The following is a 24,895-nucleotide window of genomic DNA, read 5'->3' as shown; positions in this document are numbered from 1 at the left end:
CCTCTCATCACTCCACCTCTCATCACTCTATCACTCATCACTCTATCTCGCATCACTCCACCATCCTCTCATCACTCCATCTCTCATCACTCCATCTCTCATCACTCCACCATCCTCTCATCACTCCATCTCTCATCACTCCATCTCTCATCACTCCATCTCTCATCACTCCATCTCTCATCACTCTATCTCTCATCACTCTATCTCTCATCACTCCACCATCCTATCATCACTCCATCTCTCATCACTCTATCACTCATCACTCTATCTCGCATCACTCCACCATCCTCTCATCACTCCATCTCTCATCACTCCATCTCTCATCACTCCACCATCCTCTCATCACTCCATTTCTCATCACTCCATCTCATCACTCCATCTCTCATCACTCTATCTCGCATCACTCCACCATCCTCTCATCACTCCATCTCTCATCACTCTATCTCTCATCACTCTATCTCGCATCACTCCACCATCCTCTCATCACTCCATCTCTCATCACTCCATCTCTCATCACTCCATCTCGCATCACTCCATCTCATCACTCCACCGCTCATCACTCTATCTCTCATCACTCCACCATCCTCTCATCACTCAATCTCTCATCACTCCACCATCCTCTCATCACTCTATCTCTCATCACTCTATCTCTCATCACTCCATCTCATCACTCCATCGCTCATCACTCCATCTCTCTTCACTCCATCCATCATCTCTCATCACTCCCGATATGGCTGAAATATTGCCGATGTGACGTAAAGCATTAACTCACTCACTCACACTCTCATCACTCCATCTCTCATCACTCAATCGCTCTTCACTCCATCTCTCATCACTCCATCGCTCATCACTCTCTCTGTCATCAGACCATCTCTCATCACTACATCGCTCATCACTCTATCGCACATCATCTCTCACCACTCAATATCTCATCACTCCATCTCTCTTCACTTCACTCCATCTCTCATCACTCCATCGCTTATCTCTCCATCGCCCCATCTCTCATCACTCCATCTCTCATCACTCCATCTCTCTTCACTTCATCCATCCTCTCTCATCACTCCATCACTCTATCTTCACTCCATCTCTCATCCCTCCATCTCTCATCACTCCATCGTTCATCCCTCAGACTCTCACTACTCCATCTCTCATCACTCCATCTCTCATCACTCTATCTCTCTTCACTCCATCTCTCATCACTCCATCGCTCATCACTCTATCTCTCATCAGACCATCTCTCATCACTACATCATTCATCACTCTATCTCTCATCAGACCATCGCTCATCATCTCTCACCACTCCATCTCTCATCACTCCATCTCTCTTCACTTCACTCCATCGCTCCATCTCTCATCACTCAATCGCTCATCTCTCCATCTCTCATCACTCCATCTCTCATCACTCCATCACTCTATCTTCACTCAATCTCTGATCCCTCCATCTCTCATCACTCCATCGTTCATCACTCCTTTGCTCATCTCTCAATCGCCCCATCTCTCATCACTCCATCTCTCATCACTCCATCTCTCTTCACTTCATCCATCTCTCATCACTCCATCGCTCATCTCTCCATCGCCCCATGTCTCATCACTCCATCTTGCATCACTCAATCTCTCTTCACTCAATCCATCATCTCTCATCACTCCATCACTCTTCACTCCATCTCTCATCACTCCATCTCTCATCACTCCATCTCTCATCACTCTATCTGGCATCACTCCATCTCTCTTCACTTCATCCATCTCTCTTCACTCCATCCAACATCTCTCATCACTCCATCCAACATCTCTCATCACTCCATCACTCTTCACTCCATCACTCTTCACTCCATCTCTCATCACTCCATCTCTCATCACTCCATCTCTCTTCACTCCATCTCTCATCACTCTATCTCGCATCACTCCATCTCTCTTCACTTCATCCAACTCTCTTCACTCCATCCAACATCTCTCTTCACTCCATCTCTCATCACTCCATCTCTCATCACTCCATCATTCATCACTCCGACTCTCACTACTCCATCGTTCACCCCCCATCGCTCATCACTCCATCTCTCTTCACTCCATCCATCATCTCTCACCACTCCCGATATGGCTGAAATATTGCCGATGTGACGTAAAGCATTAACTCACTCACTCACACTCTCATCACTCTTCACTCCATCTCTCATCCCTCCATCTCTCATCACTCCATCATTCATCACTCCGACTCTCACTACTCCATCGTTCACCCCCCATCGCTCATCACTCCATCCATCATCTCTCATCACTCCTGATATGGCTGAAATATTGCCGATGTGACGTAAAGCATTAACTCACTCACTCACACTCTCATCACTCCATCTCTCATCCCTCCATCTCTCATCACTCAGACTCTCACTACTCCATCTCTCCATCACTCATCACTCCATCTCTCATCACTCCATCTCTCATCACTCTATCTCTCATCACTCAGACTCTCACTACTCCATCTCTCATCACTCCATCTCTAATCACTCCATCTCTCATCACTCCATCACTCATCACTCCATCTCTCATCACTCAGACTCTCACTACTCTATCTCTCATCCCTCCATCTCTCATCACTCCACCATCCTCTCATCACTCCATCTCTCATCACTCCATCTCTCATCACTCTATCTCATCACTCCATCCCTCATCACTCTATCTCTCATCACTCTATCTCGCATCACTCCACCATCCTCTCATCACTCAATCTCTCATCACTCCACCATCCTCTCATCACTCCATCTCTCATCACTCCATCTCTCATCACTCTATCTCATCACTCCATCCCTCATCACTCTATCTCTCATCACTCTATCTCGCATCACTCCACCATCCTCTCATCACTCAATCTCTCATCACTCCACCATCTCTCATCACTCTATCTCTCATCACTCTATCTCTCTTCACTCCATCTCTCATCACTCCATCTCTCATCACTCTATCTCTCATCACTCTATCGCTCATCACGCCATCTCTCATCACTCCATCGCTCATCACTCTATCTCTCTTGACTCCATCTCTCATCACTCCATCTCTGACAGTTGTAAGACAGACATGACATCACTCACATTGCCATGACATCATGACACAATGGATGATGTCACATCTTTCCGTGGCATCCGGGACTAAAACTGACGATCAACTGCTATATTTATTTTTTCACTGAAATGCTACTACCAGTACATATTAAAGTTGAGCAAATCTTAACAGGCCTCTTGTGAAAGGCTCCATTTTGGTAAGATGTATTGGTCAACCATAAATATGATTTCTGAGGGGTGTAACAATTCATCGATCTTGTAATATTTTAAAATAAATAAGCATTTATCATTTTTCTCTCCACTCACCATGTAAATTTGTTTTGGGTGCTTCACACAGGTGTCAATCTCATTGGTCAGCTGAGATGGCACACCTGACAACTATGTGCATGGTGTCCTTGGTTCTTTAAATAAATCCATTGAGTTAGAAAACAATGAGCAATCAATCAACGTATTATCGGCTGATCCTTTCAACAAAGTATGTTGTTTTTACATTGGGACTCTTTATGGGTGTATTCCAGCTGCTTTAGTAAACCTACATATTTTAACACTTATTTTTGACAAAACCACTGCAAAATAACAGCGATTAAGAAGACAGGGCTCACTAATACAGCCGTCTTCGACTCCAACATGTTTCTAAGTTCAAAACATGAAAATAGCAATGAGATCTTAGAAAATCAGCTTATCGAAATCAAACTTTGCACTGTACCTCTTATATTGCTATAGAAACTACCCACAAGTGGAAAAGAATCAAGGAATAGTTTTCAAGTTTTATGTTGCACAAATGTTTAAGTTAAAAAAATTTAAAGTAAAAAAATTATAACACTAAGTTAAACTCCCACCTACACCAAATTAAAAAACACCAAACCTGTAAAAGCGCCTAGCGCAACTTAATAGAAACTCCTGAACACGTAATACTTTATTGCACACATTACCAACAGCACAGAGCAACACTCCGATCTACACTAAACTGCAACAATCAATTGACACTAGCAATGCTTAACTAAACCCCTAAATGACTTGCAAACCTCTAAAGCACGAGGCATCTATCTACTCAAAACAGGCTAGTTTGCCTCATCTTCTCGGCCATACCCTTTTCGACCAATCACTAAATGGTCTGACGGGCCTGTGTGCGAAATACACATATGTCGGAAAGCGCACGTTAAATTCCCACTTTAAGTTAGTAAGTAAGTAAGTAAGTTTACATGTTAATTCCAAAGAACTGTTGCCTGCCATACTGGCATTGTTTCTTCCCTCAGTGAGTTTATTCTCGCCTTTCAATGAGATCTACTGTAGATTTTTCTGTGCACATCTGATGACATCTCCTTATAAAATGGGCTATAAATAAAAGACAATTCAATCCACAGGTTCATTATATATTTTCTAACTTAGGTTTTTGATGTAGAAACATCCGATACATCCTCTCATTGGTGAATAAACAAGGTCCTTAATCGGAATAAGGTAATTTTTCATTCTTTCATCATAGAAAACATTGTTTGACGTAATTGACATTTTGAAATTACTTGTCTGAATTAATGACCTTAACATGAAATGCAATATATCTTAGAGAGAAAATATTATCATTTTCTTGTGTCTTGTGCAGTGATGTCTCAAGACTAATGCTAAGTTTCTGAAAATACGTAACTTTGATAGACACAAATAACTCCAATTAAATTGAAAAGGAGCCCCAGTGAGATGGGAGATTCAGAATCTGAGGGTGCTTCATTGAAGGCTACAGCATTACAGAAAGGGCTGGGAGAAAGGGAAAATAATTAGTTTCATTGACTGTGAGACAGACTGTGATCAGTGATGTCACCAAAACATTCATAAAATGGATAGTGTTTTACCTACATGGATCTCAAAGGATGAAACATTTCAAGAGAGACACTTGTTACAGAATCATGAGAGCACTGTGCTAGTTTGGAACAACTATATTCAGGTTATTTAAGTCTCCTGTTGATTAACAAATACTTCACTCTTTCTTCTATATCACCCCAGACTCCCTTCAGTATAGGCTAATTGTCCCACAGTGGAAACTGAAGATGAGCTGATATATATTTCCAGCATTTTTTTGTAATCATATTTGTCACATTACACACAATCTTTGTCACATGACACACACTCGTTGTCACATGACACACAATCTTTGTCACATGACACATTCTTTGTCACATTACACACACTCTTTGTCACATTACACACACTCTTTGTCACATTACACACACACTTTGTCACATAACACACACTCTTTGTCACATTACACACAATCTTTGTCACATTACACACACTCTTTGTCACATAACACACACTCTTTGTCACATTACACACACTCTTTGTCACATTACACACATCCTTTGTCACATTACACACACTCTTTGTCACATGACTTATTCTTTGTCACATTACACACTCTTTGTCACATTACACACACTCTTTGTCACATTACACATTTTGTCACATAACACACACTCTTTGTCACATGACACACATCCTTTGTCACATTACACACTCTTTGTCACATTACACACAATCTTTGTCACATGACACAATCTTTGTCCCATTACACACTCTTTGTCACATTACACACAATCTCTGTCACATTACACACAATCTTTATCCCATCACACACAATCTCTGTCCCATCACACACAATCTTTATCACATTACACACAATCTTTATCACATTACACACAATCTTTATCCCATCACACACAATCTTTATCACACACAATCTGTCACATTACACACAATCTTTATCCCATCACACACAATCTTTGTCCCATCACACACAATCTCTGTCCCATCACACATAATCTTTATCACATCACACACAATCTTTATCACATTACACACAATCTTTATCACATTACACACAATCTTTATCCCATCACACACAATCTTTATCACATCACACACAATCTTTGTCCCATCACACACAATATTTATCACATTAAACACAATCTTTATCCCATCACACACAATCTTTATCACATCACACACAATCTTTGTCCCATCACACACAATCTTTGTCAGATCACACACAATCTTTATCACATCACACACAATCTTTTTCCCATCACACACAATCTTTGTCCCATCACACACAATCCTTGTCCCATCACATACAATCTTTATCACATCACACACAATCTTTGTCCCATCACACACATTCTTTGTCACATCACACATAATCTTTATCACATCACACACAATCTTTATCACATGACACAATCGTTATCCCATCACACACAATCTTTATCCCATCACACACAATCTTTATCCCATCACACACAATCTTTGTCCCATCACACATAATCTTTATCAAATCACACACAATCTTTGTCCCATCACACACAATCTTTGTCCCATCACACACAATCTTTGTCAGATCACACACAATCTTTATCACATCACACACAATCTTTATCCCATCACACACAATCTTTGTCCCATCACACACAATCTTTATCACATTACATACAATCTTTGTCCCATCATACACAATCTTTATCACATCACACACAATCTTCGTCCCATCACACACAATCTTTATCACATCACACACAATCTTTATCACATGACACAATCGTTATCCCATCACACACAATCTTTATCAAATCACACACAATCTTTGTCCCATCACACACAATCTTTGTCACATCACACACAATCTTTATCACATCACACACAATCTTTATCCCATCACACACAATCTTTGTCCCATCACACACAATCTTTATCACATTACATACAATCTTCGTCCCATCACACACAATCTTTGTCCTATCACACACAATCTTTGTCACATCACACACAATCTTTATCACATCACACACAATCTTTATCCCATCACACACAATCTTTGTCCCATCACACACAATCTTTATCACATTACATACAATCTTCGTCCCATCACACACAATCTTTGTCCCATCACACACAATTTTTGCCACATTACATACAATCTTTGTCCCATCACACACAATCTTTGTCCCATCACACACAATCTTTGTCCCATCACACACAATCTTTATCACATCACACACAATCTTTGTCCCATCACACACAATCTTTATCACATTACATACAATCTTTGTCCCATCACACACAATCTTTATCACATCACACACAATCTTCGTCCAATCACACACAATCTTTGTCACATTACACACAATCTTTGTCAGATCACACACAATCTTTATCACATTACACACAATCTTTCATCCCATCACACACAATCTTTGCCACATTACACACAATCTTTATCACATTACACACAATCTTTATCCCATCACACACAATCTTTATCCCATCACACACAATCTTTATCACATCACACATAATCTTTATCACATCACACACAATCTTTATCACATGACACAATCGTTATCCCATCACACACAATCTTTATCCCATCACACACAATCTTTATCCCATCACACACAATCTTTGTCCCATCACACATAATCTTTATCAAATCACACACAATCTTTGTCCCATCACACACAATCTTTGTCCCATCACACACAATCTTTGTCCCATCACACATAATCTTTATCAAATCACACACAATCTTTGTCCCATCACACACAATCTTTGTCCCATCACACATAATCTTTATCAAATCACACACAATCTTTGTCCCATCACACACAATCTTTGTCCCATCACACACAATCTTTGTCAGATCACACACAATCTTTATCACATCACACACAATCTTTATCACATCACACACAATCTTTGTCCCATCACACACAATCTTTATCACATTACATACAATCTTTGTCCCATCATACACAATCTTTATCCCATCACACACAATCTTCGTCCCATCACACACAATCTTTATCACATGACACAATCGTTATCCCATCACACACAATCTTTATCCCATCACACACAATCTTTATCCCATCACACACAATCTTTGTCCCATCACACATAATCTTTATCAAATCACACACAATCTTTGTCCCATCACACACAATCTTTGTCACATCACACACAATCTTTATCACATTACACACAATCTTTATCCCATCACACACAATCTTTGTCCCATCACACATAATCTTTATCAAATCACACACAATCTTTGTCCCATCACACACAATCTTTGTCACATCACACACAATCTTTATCACATTACACACAATCTTTATCCCATCACACACAATCTTTGTCCCATCACACACAATCTTTATCACATTACATACAATCTTTGTCCCATCACACACAATCTTTATCACATCACACACAATCTTCGTCCCATCACACACAATCTGTCACATTACACACAATCTTTGTCCCATCACACACAATCTTTATCACATTACACACAATCTTTCATCCCATCACACACAATCTTTGCCACATTACACACAATCTTTATCAAATCACACACAATCTTTGTCCCATCACACACAATCTTTGTCCCATCACACACAATCTTTGTCCCATCACACACAATCTTTATCACATTACACACAATCTTTATCCCATCACACACAATCTTTATCCCGTTACACACAATCTTTGTCACACTACACACAATTTTTATCCCATGACAGACAATCTTTATCCAAAGTGGAAGCACAAAGTGTCATGTCACACAGAGTAATAACACAACACAAATATGGATTAAGAATATATTTATCAAGTTAAGAATGATACTGATAATGACATAACAACGTACATACTCACACCCATTCAACTAGCTTCCACTAACTATCACCCTTCACACACTTCACACACACTCTGTCACTCTAACAGACACTTTCCAAATACTTAGGGTTACTCAACCCTACTACCAAATGAACTAAAATTGTACCAATATTCTATCTCCTTAATCCTGACTCATACATCATCAATATACCATTGCATCAACATCAGAACATAAATACATCAGAACATCAATACCTTAATGCATCAATACTTCAATACATTGACAAATGCATGTCAACATTCAACAATCTCACAGTACACATTATTATGTACACAGTATGTACATGTACAAAGTCATCTTCTCCACGTCTCCTCCCCCATCCTCGCACTGTACGCTGTTTATGTGTCTCACACAGGTCTCATCCAGACCAGATGTAATCATCCTCATACATGTGTACTTAAAGGGGAAGTGTACACGCAAAAATCACTTTCTTTCTTATTTTAAACAAAACGGAATTTTAGAATAAGTTAGTATCAGTGTTTGAAAATATACACTCATTTTTCTCACAGTCAATGTAGCGAGCTCACAATAGGTGAAAATGTCATGCCGTTATGAGGCCTTCGTTTTCCGAGCTAAACAGGCCTGAGTTATCCCCCTTAGATTATGACGTAATTGGTGCCAATTTAACTGGGTCCCTGTCTTGTCACAACGCAAAAGATATCAAGTACCAGTTTATGGTGAGACAACATGGCAGCCTGGGCCCCGTTCCACAAAGCTATCTTAGGGCTAAGTTGATTGTAACTCACTAAGTATGCGATCTTAAATTTTTGTTACGATCAGCCGCCCGTTCCACAAAGCAATCTTAACTAAGAGAGTTGTAAGTTAAGATCAAAATGCTAAGTTGCCCCGGACCAACTTAGGATTGCTAAAATCGATCTTAAATATTGTACCATTACAACAAAGATGGCGACTTTTTATATGGTGTGCAAGGAAATGCGTCGTCTGCTAAACATGACCAAGGGAAAATTTCGTATCTTTATGGCTGAAGATTCCGATCTTTGTTAAGATCGGCTACTTAAGAACTTGTAAAGTTACAATCACCCTAAGATCGCTTTGTGGAATGGTTGTAAACTTTAGCTAAGACAATTTTAGAATCGACGTAAGTCTCTAAGACTGATTGTAGTTATGATCTGAAGAGGTTCCCTTGACCTTTCAAGAAATCACAAAACCATACGATTTTGAACCAAAACGAGCAAGCTTCGCAGTATGGAAACGATGAAAATCAAGTGGAAACAAGAGAAGACCCACATCACCTAATTTGTCACCCGACCCCGACTCGACATCTACACAATTAGGCCTACCAGTGACAACGTGGTAAGAATAACCCTTTGATGTGTGTATACCTAAATTACCTATATGCTCACTATTACGTTTTCAGAAGCGGATTCTTTTTGATTTTTCCCATCCGAGTTCAAAATACCTGCCATATTTATTGATAAGTAATTGGATGTCGTACTTCACACTTCACACCGTCCCCATTTGAAAGTGAAAAGATAGATTTCACTCAATTGAGTTGTTTAGTGTTTGAAACCAGTTACTGCAGTAGGCCTACAGTATCTTATTCTATTTAATAGATAATTGGTTATTGGTTTGTTCTGACAACCATTCATAGAAAATGCATTGCAAATTTGCAGGGAAACTATTTATCATCCATTATGGGGCCAGTTTTTTTTTAAAAAATGTTTAGAAACTATAAAAAAAGAAGAAATATCAAATATATAATTAATTATTAAAAACAGTGGGTTGTTTAACTGAGTGGACCAGATATATGTAAAATGTGTACAAAAAGCTCATTTACTGTCACAATCAATACATATAAATTATCTAAGAAACTATAAGTAAAACTTGTTGAATATTAGTGAAAAATATTTGAAATTGTAAATCTTTGTTTGGAAATTTGGACCTCCCAAACTGCCCTTTTGAGCAAAACATCTTTAACAACCACCCCCTAAAATGCAAATGAAATATGCAATCATTTTTTTATATGAGTGAGTGAGTAGGGTTTTACCCCGCTTTTAGCAATATTCCAGCAATATCACAACTGGGGTACACCAGAAAAGGGCTTCACATGTTGCGCCCATGTGGGGAATCGAACTTGGGTCTTCAGTGTGACGATCGAATGCTTTCACCACAAGGCTACCCCACCACCCGTTTTTATATTAACACTTGAAATAAAGTTTAGAAAACATATAATATGATTTACTTTCATCAATTTATTTTATTATGCATTTTAAGATCTATCATGCACAACAAACAAATCTGACAAGTAAAATAAGAGATTCGAGTACCATAAATGTTTATTTGCCAGCAAGTTGTGAAAGCATATGTAACTTGTAAGGTTATTAAATTACATCAGTGATATTGAAACATGCCCACAATATTTCAAGAAGTATTCAAACCTACAGTAATAAACACATCATGTCAACATGATAGAACTATAAACTGTTTTGGTATTTATTGAATTATTAACATGTAATAAAAATTATGCATTTATCATCAATACAAGTTACTTCTTATATAAGCATCCCTCCAGATTTAATGACAAAAATATATATGTAAATGGTATGATATTTTTTTGTAATGTTGTGCATAGCTTTACTAATAAAAGACACTTATTCATTTCAGAATCTCTCTACACCTCATAAACAAGAGGTTCACTTTGGGGATTTGCAGAAATAGTTGAAGAATCAGAGAAAAGTTATTCCATCTTGTGTTGTCGAGGTGATTCATGAAAGATTTCCATCTGATGTATGTAATGTTTTTCTCTATGCTCATTAAAATAAACTTTTTTTATTGAAATCTTGTTTTATGGTCTCTGACAACAATCAGCCTTTGCTGTTTCATTTGATAAGTTTCTGTAATACAGGATGGCTGATGCTGGATCAGGTAGTATTGGGCAAGGGCGAAGGCTGGGGAAAAGACTGAAGAAAATATCACAAGCACTGGCTAAACATGCTAAATGCTCAGTGGCAACTTGTTAGTGCACTGGTTGACCATTTCAAAAGTACAGCTCTCTTGTTGTCTGAAGCACTGTACCTCACAAGACACTCTAATATTTTATGACTTGTAACTCTGCATGAAAATAAACACAATTTGCACACAATGAAAATGGATCTCAACACCAGGGATTTCTTGTGACACCGTTGGGGCAGGATACTCTCACCTTTCGCGAACACCTGGTATTATCACTATTTGATAGTGATTCATTAACACGTGCTCATGATTTAGTCAGAATCGTACCATCAACTGTTTTTTAACAGAGATTTCATATGAATATGGAAAGGGTTTTGTCGCATTTATACTCTTCCATATCATTGTAGGACCTGAAAAATATAAAAATAATTTGAACATAGATTTGTCAAAATAATATGTACACTGACTAAATAATTGTAAAAGAAGGTGGTAATAATCTGCAGCAGTGTCAGGCATGTCACTGGGTGCCTGAATACAAATATTATCAGTTAACTGTTTACAAATTGTATCAGATCTAAACTTTTATATGTCATCCACACTACACTTTTACAACAAAAGACAACAATATAGAATATAATAGATACACAAAATAGTTCAATACAGAAATTATTTGCATATAGTATTTACATTGTGTGATTATTCATTGTCAAAATATTATTTTGTACCTCATACTGTGAAGCATGGTGTGTTTTCCTGTGTTATTATAAAGTTTATTAAATACCGAAATGAGATGGTTTGTGTTAATTCCAGACGGGAATGGCTGTAAAACTAAAACATTACGTAACACAACTTACTCCATCAACAGGAGTTTGCTGCATACTGCACCGATCAGCTGATCAGGAGTATCGACATAACCATGCAGGAAGTGAACATGTGAGCGAGACAACATCCCGGATATTCATGATTATCAAGTGAAACTATGTACAAATATCACCCTACCCCTGCTAAAATACATTTCTTAAATACTACTGTGGTTAGAATAAACTAAAACAGCAAACTTACCTGATCGAGTTACTTCAACTTTACGGCGTTTGTTTACAAAAACATCCCAGTCAGGGTCTTGATGAGAGTGCTGTCCCTTGAGCCCGTTTCCATATAAGGATCGTACACAATCCGCTTCCAATCAGTTTCAGCAGAGGACCATATGTAACTAATAATAGTAACAAAAACGGCCTTCGGCCTCGTCTACAATATTTTGGCGAGTTTTTTTTATTGTTATTATTAGTTACATATGGTCCTGTGGTTTCAGAACCAGCAGGTATCTAAACTCTCACAGAAGAAGACAGCGACTCAGCAAGAGCCAATATGCGCAACACAAATGAACGAATAAGCGCAATTCATACAACGGACCTTTCCAACCATAATCGCGAATCTTACAGTATGTTATCAGTGCATTGTTGTCTTCTCAGTAGCGATGTTGGAAAACGAAATAATTTTAGAGTTATTGTGCTTAGCGTTGTATCTTGGACAGCTCGGCACCGAACAAAACAATAGCTAGGCTGCGCATCTGAGAAGATAGAACCACACACCTACATACACCACGTGAAACGCGTCTAATAAAGTCTTATGACGTCATTCCTTTATCAATTGGCACCAATGACGTCATATTGCAAGGGGCATAAGCCATGGTGTGTTTATTATGGAAATAGAACTCTCTGTAAATGTGAAAAATATGAACCGATTTTATGCATAAAATAAATTAGATACTTGTGATATTTTTATTGTTTTGCCTCCGAAACTACTAGGTAAATACTTTTCATGATGAAAAAGTACAAGAAAAATAGGTTTATTTTCGTGTGAACTTGCCCTTTAACCATCTGTCGCCCTGGGATCAGGCCTACCAACATGAATAACTGCCTTATACATGGTACAGATGCCCCTCTGGGTCCCCGGACAGCCACCAGATTGCAAAAACACACCAAAACCAAAACAGTTGAACCTGAAGGTCAGAATTCTCCAAGACTGCACTGAATGTTACTTACTTACTTGGGCCTGTTTTGGTTAGATAGATGCCTAGTGCTTTAAAGGTTTGTAAGTCATTTAGGGGGTTTAGTTAAGCGTTGCTAGTGTCATTTGATTGTTGCAGTTTAGTGTGGATCGGAGTGTTGTTCTGTGTTTTTGGTAATGTGCTCAATATAGTATTACGTGTTCAGGCGTTTCTTTTAAGTTGCAGTGGGGCCATTTACCGGTTTGGTGTTCTTTAATTTGGTGTAGGTGGGAGTTTAACTTAGTGTGGTCTGTTTGTAGTTTGGTTATTACTCTGTCAATTGTTTTGGTTTTATGATGGCTTTTTGTTTTTTTGAGTGGTTTTTGTAGCAGGTGTTTTGGTTTTATGATGGCTTTTTGTTTTTTTGAGTGGTTTTTGTAGCAGGTGTTTTCGTTTGCAGTCAGATTTCTGATAGTTATTTTGCCAATTTTGGAAGATTTTCCCCTTTGTGATACTTTTAATTTTGTTTTTTGATATTGGTAGGTTGATGCTTACTTCTTCTTATTTTAGCGCTGATTTGGCTGCTTTGTCTGCGTGTTCGTTGCCAGACACTCCAACATGGGCAGGGATCCAAACTATTTCTATGTCTTTACCTAGTTTACGTAGATTGTTGGGGCTTTTAATTACCTGTTGTATTAGTTTTGGCTGTTTTTTGGGCTTTTGTATTTTATGGCCTGGAGTCCACTTAATGAGTCTGTATGGATTAGGGTTTTTTGGGTGTCTATTTATTTTCAGGTCTGTTACTATCCCCATTAATTCGGCTGTGAAAATTGATTGATTATTTGGGAGCCTATAGGATTTTGTTTCTTTTTAGGGTTTGTTGATATGGATGCCGAATCATGTGCGTTTTGACCTGTCTGTGTAAATGTGGCACCAATTTGGCCATTTTTTCGTGAATGTATGTGAATGGTGGATTTAGCGGAATTAGGATCAGTTTCTTTACTTAGTCTGGTGGAGAGAGATATGTTGATTTGGGGGGTTTGGAGTTTGGGTATGAAGGTATTATTTGGGGCTGTGTTTAAAAATATTAAGGTTGTGTGTTTTTAGGTAATTGATTATGCGCTGAGGGATTGGTATTAATTGAGGGTTTTTTCGAGCTAGAGCTTGGAGCCTGGGACTTATGTTGGTTTTAAGGATTTGTTGGTTTTGTTGGGTTGAAGCTAGCCCAGTAGTTTATTGTTAGGTGTTCTTGGTGTAGATCCAGGGGTGTTTTGCCGCTTAGTGCCTACAGTGATATGCGTGGTGTGCCTTGCTGAGTGCGTGTAATTATCTCTAGTGCTTCATATTGATTTGAGTTTAGTTTATCGCTTAATGAGGAGTTTAAGGTGTTGTATATTTGGCTTCCATAGTGTATTTTTGATCTAGTTAGTGATTTGTAAAGTGATAGTAGTTTCTCCTTGGAGGCACCCCAGTAGGAACCTGTCAGGCAGCATAGTGTGTTTAGGTCTTTAGTGCATCTATTTGTTAGGTCTTTAATGTGAGCACCCCAGGTCAAAGATTAGTCCAAGTAATTTGGTTTCTTTTTTGAATTTTTTTGTTTTTTTGTTTAGTTGAAGTTTAGGGGTGTTTGCACGCATATTTCTGTGTTTGAATACTATCCCTATAGTTTTTTCGGCATTTAGTGTGAAACCCCATATTTGAATTTTATTTCATGCAATCTGCAGTAATTTTTGAGACATATTTATGCTTCTGGTGCAGATCCTGAGTATTCATCCACGTATTTGGAAGTTTGAATTTTATTGGGTATGCCCTCGAATAAGTCATTAATCATAATGTTAAAGAGTGTTGGGCTTAGAATGCTACCTTGGGGTGTGCCATTTTCTAAAGGACACTGGTCTGATACTGTTTGGTCGACACCCATGGTTATTTTGTGATTAGTTAGGAAGTCTTGGATATAGTTTATTATTTGGCCTTTAAGTCCTGTTTTGTTTAGTTTTTGTTTTAATCTGTTATGCCATCCCATATCAAAAGCTTTAGAGAAGTCTAGAAATATGCCTACTGTGTATTGTCGGTTTAGTTGGCCCATTTTCATGTCTTGTTCTAATCTGGTGAGGTTGTCTGAGGTTGAACGGCCTGGGGTGAATCCACTGTGGTCCTGGTTTATCATATTGTTTTGGTCTAGGTAGTGTTGGAGTCTATTTTTGACCATTGCCTCTATGAATTTACATACTTTTGAGGTTAGGGAGATTGGTCTGTAGGAGTTTGCCTCGTTTGCTGGTTTTTTCGGCATTATGACCAATGATTTTTCCCATGAAGTAGGAACCTGACCGTTTTGGTAGATGAGATTGTATAGTTTAAGTAGTGATTCCAGAAGATTTTTGGGTAGCTGTTTAATTATTTGGTATGATGCTAAGTCTAGTCCGTGGGCTGTTCCATTTTTTGGTATTAATTAGTACATGGAGTAGTTCCTCTAGTGTATATCGTTGGTTAACTTCTAAGTAATCATCTTTGGGTAATTTGGAGAATGTATTTCGATTATTAATTGTTTTTGGAATTCCTCAGGGAAGTTACTATTACTACTAATAGCTGAGAAGTGGTTTGGGAGGTTATTTGGTATGATGTTTGTGGTGTGGGGAGAAGTGGTTTGGATGTGCGTGGTGCTGGTTTTCTTGTTTGTAGTTTTGCTGTGTCGATGTTTATGTGTTTGTTTGCCCGTTGTTTGAGGGTGTATCTGTGGGGCAGTGATTTGATAGTGAAGTGTGAGTTATAGTTTTGCAATGTGTGCACCACAGGGCGGTTGATCCTGGACAACCATGGGGCGGTTGATACTGGACAATGTGGTTGTGCACATTTTTTGCATATGGTTATTTTAGACGTGCATTGGGAGGTTGTGTGGTTATACTTTAGCCATTTAGTATATTGTTTGACTGGTTTAATATAAGGTTTAACCTCTAATTTATTTTGGGTGCCGAAAGAGATCGTTTTTGTTGCTTTTGGAAATTTTTCTGATTTTCTGAAGTTGATGTGTTGGTGTGAGATGTGATTTTCCATTCCTAGTTGTGTATATTCTGCAGGTACTGACAATTTTGGGTCGTGTGTTCTGACTGTAGTTAGCTCCTTGGGTGTATAGTGTGAGGTCCTCATCTGTGTCTCTGGGGCTAACTCTTATGACAACTCGGGGAAAATTTTGCCAGTTTGGGACTCATGTGTGTGAGTAGGGTACACATATCTATTGTGAGTTTGGTTTTCCCCAAATTTCTGTTTTTGTATTGATATGATTTCTATTTTCTTATATTGATATAATTTCATTTTTATCTTTGGCTGCTCTGTTTATATACGTTCAAGTAGCTGTCCATCTCTCAGAAATAGAGTTAGCTTGGCCTTCGCTATTGCATCTCTTGGCTTTAGGAGATCTGTGACAGCTAGCAGGTCTAACTGTAATTCTTGTTTTAACCAAGCCCGGGCTGGGCTTGACATTCCAGTAACAAGTGAACAATGGATTCAGCCTGATTTGCAAGATGGACAAACCTTGTCATAGTGATTTTTGTGACCGAGTCTGCGGCGTGAGATGGCATTTTCAACTTTCCTTTCATTTGAGTATGAGTTTGGCTTTTGTTGGATCTTGGGTTGAATTTTGTATAGCCATCTGCCGATCTTACTTGTATCCCACTGGGCTTGCCATCTTTGGGCTATGGAGGCTTTGATTCTACTTTACATCTCTAGTATACTAAAGGGAATAAATAGGCTGTATCTCCTCTTTGTCCAAAAGCTAGCTTCGCCAGAGTGTCTGCTTTTTCATTTCCATGAATATCTATGTGAAAGGGGATCCAACACAGCTCCACCTGTTGCTCTTGGTCTGATAGTTTTGTATATTTGTATAGAATATAATTGACTGTGCTTGGCCTGGAGTTTGAGTTTCTGCCGCTGATGGCCTGAAGTGCACTTAGCGAGTCTGATAGGCGACTGCCTTTCCTTCCGGTAGTTCCGGTATGAGTTTGAGTGCATGGTGATTGCCTCCAATTCAGCAGCAGTGAATACTGACTGACCATCAGGCAGGCAAACCGAATGTGCTTGGGGTTTGGAGCTGTGGATATCCTGTTGTTGATCAGTGTATATATAGGCCCAGCTGTCCCAGGTAGTTTGAATTTTAGTGATAGCTACTGATCGTAGTAGGGTTTTGTTTTCTTTTTATTGACTTCTGATGGTAAAGCAGTTTCAAATTTGGGAGTTGTTATAGTCCAGGGAGGGTGTAACCCTTTGTAATGACATTTGGGTGGCTGAATGTCATCACAATTGTGACTTTGAATGAGTTCTCGTACTAATATCCCAGATGGCTTTAGTGAGGAATTTTCCAAGCTAGGGCTTCATCTCGGGTGCTTTTGTGCTGCCATATCTTTTTCACCAAAGGGTTTGATGTTCGTCCCAAGAACGATAATATTGCCTGCTCTCTCCTTAGTTTCAATGGGAATTCTGTTGTTTCTACTTACAGTGCTTCTAGTGAAGTGCCTGTTGCTGCGCCTGTGGCCAGCATTAGGTTTCTGTATTGTATTCTGTCGAGGCGGCTCAAGACGGTATTTGATGCTGAGTGAAAGGCCTCACCACCACAGTCTATTTTTGATCTGATAAGTGATTTGTAGAGGTCCATCTGAGTGTCCCTCGATGTGCCCCAAGTTGTGCCTGAAATTGCCCGTAATACGTTCAGGTCTTTTTTACATCTGTTTTCCACATATTCTATATGTTTGCGCCAGGTGAGGCATTGATCAAGGATCACCCCCTAGAAATATTGCGGCTTTTCGACTCAAAGTTAGTTGACAGTCTTCTTGAAGGGGCATCTGCGGTAGGAACTACCGCACTCTAGTGGGCAGAGCTTATACGAGTGATCTGACAGGTCAATATGACGTCATGATAACACACACATTTCATTGGTTAATGCGTAACAGGTGACGTCATGTAAACACCCACCCACGTGGACCGTTTGACAACAAGGACGTAAGTTTTAATGGTAATAAATATCTATCAAACGATTCCAAGACTTTTCAACAAACGCATAGGTCTTTGGTTTCAAAACCTACCTGCCATGTCGCCTTCACATCTTAATAAAATGATACCGCGGAATGTCCACGATTTATCCAACGCAGTCAAACACAGAAATTATAGATTTCCTCGTTCTGAGCTATATTCTAGATCTCTGGACGAGAACGAAATACGTTTGTCGTAATGAATATGAGCAGTGTAATTGAACAAAAAACATTATATGTGTTACGACACCAATCGTTATTCTGTGGTGTACGGTATATCGGCAGTTTATAAATAGCATTTCTCACAATATATACGGTAATCGGTGATTTCAACAGTGTTTATCTTCGTTGTGTTCGTCTTGCCTCATCTGGAATCTGGATGACAATGATCGTGTAAAAAACCCTGTCAATTTCGTATTTAAGGATTGTTACTGTTACATTAACCGAAACCGATGTCTTGCTGCTGTTCTGCCGTAAAAATATACAACACAATGCACTTTGACCACAAATACATTGAATGTGTCACATGTGCACATGACCATGTACTTTGCTATTTATAGCGCAACTGTAAATAAGCTCCGCCCACTTTGATTTATGCAGATGCCAAACACGATCGATTCGATTTTTTATGATAAAATTACAGAAAATTTATTGACTTATATCTAGATATGGAGCCATTTGGTGTATCCATGGTTTGTCATTCAAGTTGATACAAAGTTTGATGGTCAATGGTGATCTTATTCACGTATGGTTTATAAAAAACTTCTCCCAACACTCAGTTGTGTTTACATTGTCAGCAATTGTTCGAAACTGAAACACTGCCACCTTGCGGGCTATTTATAGTCAGGGTGGGGCTTTAAATACCCTTTCAATCACACAGCTCATACAACAAATGATGTTCACTCATGACCCAAGCAATCTCACATAACATCTTTAAAGCTCACAGCTTCCAGATAGTCCAACCACACTCTAATACATACAGTCCAACCACACTCTAATACAAACAGTCCAACCACACTCTAATACATACAGTCCAACCACACTCTAATACAAACAGTCCAACCACACTCTAATACAAACAGTCCAACCACACTCTAATACATACAGTCCAACCACACTCTAATACATACAGTCCAACCACACTCTTATACATACAGTCCAACCACACTCTAATACATACAGTCCAACCACACTCTAATACATACAGTCCAACCACACTCTTATACATACAGTCCAACCACACTCTAATACAAACAGTCCAACCACACTCTAATACATACAGGCCAACCACACTCTAATACATACAGTCCAACCACACTCTAATACAAACAGTCCAACCACACTCTAATACATACAGGCCAACCACACTCTAATACATACAGGCCAACCACACTCTAATACATACAGGCCAACCACACTCTAATACATACAGGCCAACCACACTCTAATACATACAGTCCAACCACACTCTAATACATACAGTCCAACCACACTCTAATACATACAGTCCAACCACACTCTAATACATACAGTCAGACCACACTCTAATACATACAGTCGAACCACACTCTAATACAAACAGTCCAACCACACTCTAATACATACAGTCCAACCACACTCTAATACATACAGTCAGACCACACTCTAATACATACAGGCCAACCACAATCTAATACATACAGTCCAACCACACTCTAATATATATAAATATATAGTCAAACCAGAAAATGGAATGTTTAGAACTACCATTCTTCTTGTTTCAACTGAGAAAATCAATAAATAACTACACAAGATCAATTTGAGCAATCTGATGTTCGTGTGTCCCAAAGATCGAATGGCTGCCTGTGTAACTATCTTCATTAATTAATAATCACAAAATTTTCTGATTCTATTCGAAGTGGTGAGACCTATGGCTATTTTCAATCCTAGACAATCCTTGAAAACAGAAAAAAGTTGCTGGTAAACATTATGACAGAACATTGGCAACAAAATAATTTGATAAAAAAAACACATCAGACTGATTCAATAACTGCAGTCATGACACATATCAGCCAGTGTCACCTCAATAACCAAATTTGACCAATGAAAAAAACCCTACTTTGAAAGCAATTTATTTGCGTCTTGGAACATAAATGTTATGACTGAAGAAACGCCATTTAGCAACTGTCTAATTTTAGTATTAATCATCCCAGAAAAGGGGGCACGGGTGGCCCAGTCGTCTGAGGCGCCGTGAATCGCTGTGCAGAGTTGCCTCCCTTGGGCACACCAGAAACCTATGATTATGGGTTCGAATCCCAATTTGCCCCGATTATGTTTCTAGGTTTGTCAGCACCATACCCGTGCTCAGGGTAAACGTCTGAGACCTGCATCATTTCGAGCTTTCCTCCCACATTAAGCTGACATATAACTTGATTACTGTTAAAAGCGTCATTAATCCCAACTCACACACTCACTCACTCATCCCAGAAACAATTAAAGCACATATAGTGTTCGTAATAATGTCTAACATGTGACTGGCTCGACAGTCATGTAGAAGTTTCCGGAGGCACAGACCTGTGGTATGGCATACCTGTGATGCAGCCTCGTCACTATGCCATCCAAGGAAGGTGGACATGGAATTTCTAGTGACCTTACATCACGTCAACAGCTTCAGGCACTTAAGGGAACCAACACTTTGGGGTATTTCAAAGATGGACGATTGGTGACAAAACCCTGCACCATGGAAACAACATTTAGCACTGTAGACACGACACGAGAAAGCCGATCTTTTCATAGAAAACAGGATGAAAAAACAGTGTCACATGCTTCTGTCAGCTAGGATATTGGCCGAGGCCCGGACAGTTTTTCACAAGATCCTAACACTATCAACACCAGTGTTACATTAAGCGTTGATTGTCCAAGCGAAACATTCGCCTTTCTTAGTTGGAATATTAATGGACTTCGAAACAAAATTGATGATGCTGATTTTATATCATACTTACAACAATCTAAAATTGCATGTCTTGTGGAATCTTTTGTTGACTGTAGCTGTGATAATAACTGGTTAGTTGGTTATGATATTTATTATAGTCCTGCAATAAAATTATCTGACAACGGCAGGCATTCAGGTGGTATTTGTGTATGTGTCCATCAATCCGTCAGTAAATTTTGTAAGTTAATTCAATCAGATGTTGATAATCTCCTGTGCTTGAACAAAAGTGTTACTTACAATTGATAAAAATGTAAACTTGCTATGTACATACATACCACCAGCTGGCTCGCCGTATTATAACCATGTGGTCTCAAACTGCGGTTTTGATCTTCTTTTTTGTTAGATAATCAGTCGAAGCTTAGGAGATTCTATCAGTGTAGTCTGTGGAGATATGAATGCTTGTACTGGTCAACCAAACAATCCTCTAGTCGATCTACAAAACAATTTTGTACATAGTAACTGTCCATTCCCAGAAGATAAAAACGTATGTTTTGGAGATCGGAAATCCCATGACACCGTTATTAATAAATTTGGTCAGATGCTGCTAGATATGTTGTATACATTTCAGTTGTTCATTGTCAGTGGGAGAGTGTGTGGGCATACCCTCAGAGAATTTACCTATTGTGGAAACCAAGGTGCGAGTGTTCTAAATCACTAAGAAGAAACTAATATGGAATGACAAACTTTTGAACAATTTTCTGAGGAAGCTACAACAAAGTATAACATATGATAAACATATAATTCTTGATAAACTTGATAATAATATTGAGGGGGCAAAATTATTTTAGTGAATGCTACACGGTTGTGATGAAGTTATGCTAGATTCCCCCCATTGTTGAAAATAAAATAATAGATGAGATAAATCACCTCAAGAAGGGAAAAGCAGCTGGTCCTGATGATGTAGTTATTGAAATGTTGAAGTGTTCTAAATCTGAAGCTATGCCTATTCTTTGCAAATGTTTCAATAAATTATTTGAAAAGGGAGTTTTCCCCAGCAATTGGTCATGTTCTATAACAATCCCCCTGCATAAAAAAGGATAAGCATAAATTGTGTGTAGCATTTGTAGATTCCAAAAAGGTTCTTTTGATTCTGTTAATCGCTTTAAGCTATGGACATGTTTACGAAAATCTGGTTTACATGGGAAAATGTTTACTATTCTAAATCTATGTATTCTAATGTGAGATCATGTGTTCGTTGTGGGGATGGTGTAACAGATTTCTTTGATTGTCCTTTGGGCCTAAGACAAGGCTGTATTTTGAGTCTGATCTTATTTTCATTTTTCATTCATGAATTATATTACGAAATAGCTGCCAATGGTAAACATGGTATCCAAATGTTTCAGATTTGATAGAAACATTAATGCTACTTTTTGCAGACGATGTCATTTTAGTGTCGGATACTGTTGTTGGTCTGCAAAGGCAACTTAATAGTTTAAGTTCATACGCGAATGAATGGAAATTATCATTAAATTTGGAAAAAACTAAAATAATGATCTTTAGAAAAGGTGGCCCAATAGCGTCGAAAGAAAGATCGTCATTCGATGGTCAGTTAATCAATATAGTGTATCACTATTCATATTTAGGAATCTACGTCACTATGCTAGGACAGGTTTGAGGGGTATGGCATACCATGCAGCCTCGCCACTATGCTAGGACAAGTCTGAGGGGTATGGCATACCATGCAGCCTAGCGACTATGCTAGGACAAGTCTGAGGGGTATGGCATACCATGCAGCCTCGCCACTATGCTAGGACAAGTCTGAGGGGTATGGCATACCATGCAGCCTCGCCACTATGCTAGGACAAGTCTGAGGGGTATGGCATACCATGCAGCCTCGCCACTATGCTAGGACATGTCTGAGGGGTATGGTATACCATGCAGCCTCGCCACTGTGCTAGGACAAGTCTGAGGGGTATAGCATACCATGCAGTCTCGTCACTATGCTAGGACAAGTCTGAGGGGTATGGTATACCATGCAGCCTCGCCACTATGCTAGGACAGGTCTGAAAGGTATGGTATACTATGCATCCTTGACAGTGCTAGGACAGGTATGAAAGGTATGGTATACCATGCATCTTTGACAGTGCTAGGACAGGTATGAAAGGTATGGTATACTATGCATCCTTGACAGTGCTAGGACAGGTATGAAAGGTATGGTATACCATGCAGCCTTGACAGTGCTAGGACAGGTATGAAAGGTATGGTATACCATGCATCCTTGACAGTGATATTTCAGGTATAACAGGTATGGTATACCATTCATCATTGACATTGCTGTTTCAGGTGTAAAAGGTATGGTATACCATGCATCCTTGACAGTGCTAAGACAGGTATGAAAGGTATGGTATACCATGCATCTTTGACAGTGCTAGGACAGGTATGAAAGGTATGGTATACCATGCATCCTTGACAGTGCTAGGACAGGTATGAAAGGTATGGTATACCATGCATCCTTGACAGTGCTAAGACAGGTATGAAAGGTTTGGTATACCATGCATCTTTGACAGTGCTAGGACAGGTATGAAAGGTATGGTATACCAAGCATCCTTGACAGTGCTAGGACAGGTATGAAAGGTATGGTATACCATACATCCTTGACAGTGCTAGTACAGGTATGAAAGGTATGGTATACCATGCATCCTTGACAGTGCTAGGACAGGTATGAAAGGTATGGTATACCATGCATCCCTGACAGTGCTAGTACAGGTATGAAAGGAATGGTATACCATGCATCCTTGACAGTGCTATTTCAGGTATAACAGGTATGGTATACCATGAATTCTTGATAGTGCTAGTACAGGTATGAAAGGTATGGTATACCATGCATCCTTGACAGTGCTAGTACAGGTTTGAAAGGTATTGTATACCATGCATCCTTGACAGTGCTAGTACAGGTACGAAAGGTATGATATACCTTGCATCCTTGACAGTGTTAGGACAGGTAGGAAAGGTATGGTATACCATGCATCCTTGACAGTGCTAGGACAGGTATAAAAGGTATGGTATACCGTGCATCCTTGACAGTGTTATTTCAGGTGTAAAATGTATGGTATACCATGCATCCCTGACAGTGCTAGGACAGGTATAAAAGGTATGGTATACCATGCATCCCTGACAGTACTAGGACAGGTATAAAAGGTATGGTATACCATGCATCCTTGACAGTGCTAGGACAGGTATGAAAGGTATGGTATACCATGCATCCTTGACAGTGCAGGTATGAAAGGTATGGTA

General features: G+C 39.1%; 1 protein-coding gene and 1 long non-coding RNA gene across 2 annotated transcripts in view; both read right to left on the bottom strand.

The window, feature by feature from the left end:
* The window catches only part of LOC124116208 (DNA mismatch repair protein Mlh1-like), a 229,840-nt gene that overhangs the window by 84,257 nt on the left and 120,688 nt on the right, over positions 1-24,895 (bottom strand). The gene's annotated exons all lie outside the window — the stretch shown is intronic.
* On the bottom strand, positions 11,052-12,869 carry LOC125375725. Its single transcript, XR_007218829.1, has 2 exons — positions 12,411-12,869; positions 11,052-12,095 (listed from the first exon to the last, which is right to left on the bottom strand). It is a non-coding gene; the product is annotated as an uncharacterized LOC125375725 (long non-coding RNA).

Source organism: Haliotis rufescens, unplaced genomic scaffold (assembly GCF_023055435.1).
Source record: "Haliotis rufescens isolate VD_foot unplaced genomic scaffold, xgHalRufe1.0.p SCAF_10, whole genome shotgun sequence".
NCBI classification, from domain to species: Eukaryota; Metazoa; Mollusca; class Gastropoda; order Lepetellida; family Haliotidae; genus Haliotis; species Haliotis rufescens.
This window is presented reverse-complemented; position numbering and strand designations above follow the sequence as displayed.